Source organism: Sebastes umbrosus, chromosome 3, assembly GCF_015220745.1.
Source record: "Sebastes umbrosus isolate fSebUmb1 chromosome 3, fSebUmb1.pri, whole genome shotgun sequence".
NCBI lineage: Eukaryota > Metazoa > Chordata > Actinopteri > Perciformes > Sebastidae > Sebastes > Sebastes umbrosus.
In genome coordinates, this window is record NC_051271.1 from 17,678,959 (window position 1) to 17,680,290 (window position 1,332).

A 1,332-nucleotide genomic window follows, 5' to 3' on the forward strand; every position below is an offset into this window, starting at 1 on the left:
TATTGTTTTCACAGTTAAATTCCTAGCTTTGCAGATCAGACATAGGAAATGTAATTGTCTGACCCCTTGGCACGTCACGGGTTTTTCAAATCCGGCCCTTTTAAAGAAGTAATTGATCTAAGGAAATGTTTGGATGACGGGCTTGGAGAGAACACCGGAGCAGTTTAGCACCACCCTTCCTCACATGCCACTCTGGGTAATTGTGTAAGTTTAGGACCACTACTGAACTAGTAACCACACATACAGACATACGATCTGTGCACATAATATCTGAAGGCCTATAGGTAGGTGGAACCAAAACCAAAAGTTTGGAGCTTCAGGTCGACAGGAAGTTTCGTGCTCAGAAATGAAACAGATTTGAGAGCAGAGCTGTAAGCAAACATTCCTCAACTTCCCGGTGATCTTTATCGCTCAGTTTCCTGAGAGCCCTCCCAAGAATACTGGGCACAAGTCTCTCATCTATTCTTCACTAGTGCTTATACCCTACTGCATTCATTTTTTCCAAATTAGTTTTTTGCTTGAATAGAAAGTGATGTCATGCAGTATCTGACTTCAACTAACTTTATAAGCGTTCAGGAAATTGTAGGACACTGTATGTCAGAGATTACAAAACCATCTGAACCGCTAAATTAGGCTACTTGACTACAAAAACAAGCTCTGCAGTATTTAGCAACAAAACTTCCTCAGTTGCCATTTTACATGTAGGGAGAGTGCTGTATAAAAGTGGACTCAAGCTACACAATTTTAGCCCTTCCTTTGGCCAAACTGGCCTCACTCCTTTTACCAAGTTACTGTATTTGTAAAGTGATTTGTTATTCAAATATCAATGTGTTTAACCTCTTTAACTCTCTGTGCATACAGTGGCAACTGTATTAACATCTTAGTTTTGAGATATTTAGATGGGTTTCCACCAAAAGTTCCCATGACTTTTAGTACCTGGAACTACTTTTCAAGGAACTAAAATGTTCCTTCAGCCCACTGTTGTCTGCGTTTCCACTGTAGGTCTAAATACCTGCTACATGGTAGGAGGGCTGCTGGTGGTCACAGCGGTAAACACACTGCAGCTTGCGGTTCAGTGTTTCATCTAAAATATAAAATACACGTTGGAAAAAAATAAAAGTTGCAACAATATATACTGCTGCCCGTTGGATGCAATGAATGAAATGCAGAGCGTCTGTCTCCACAGTAAATCATCTGTTGAGTGTCTGATGGTTATTTATTTGTGCTTTAGAACATAACCGTCGCCAGATCAAATCGGCCCCCAAGTATCGTGATAGAATCGAATCGAGAGATGAGCATATCGTCCCAGATCTAACAAATATAAGTCAGGAA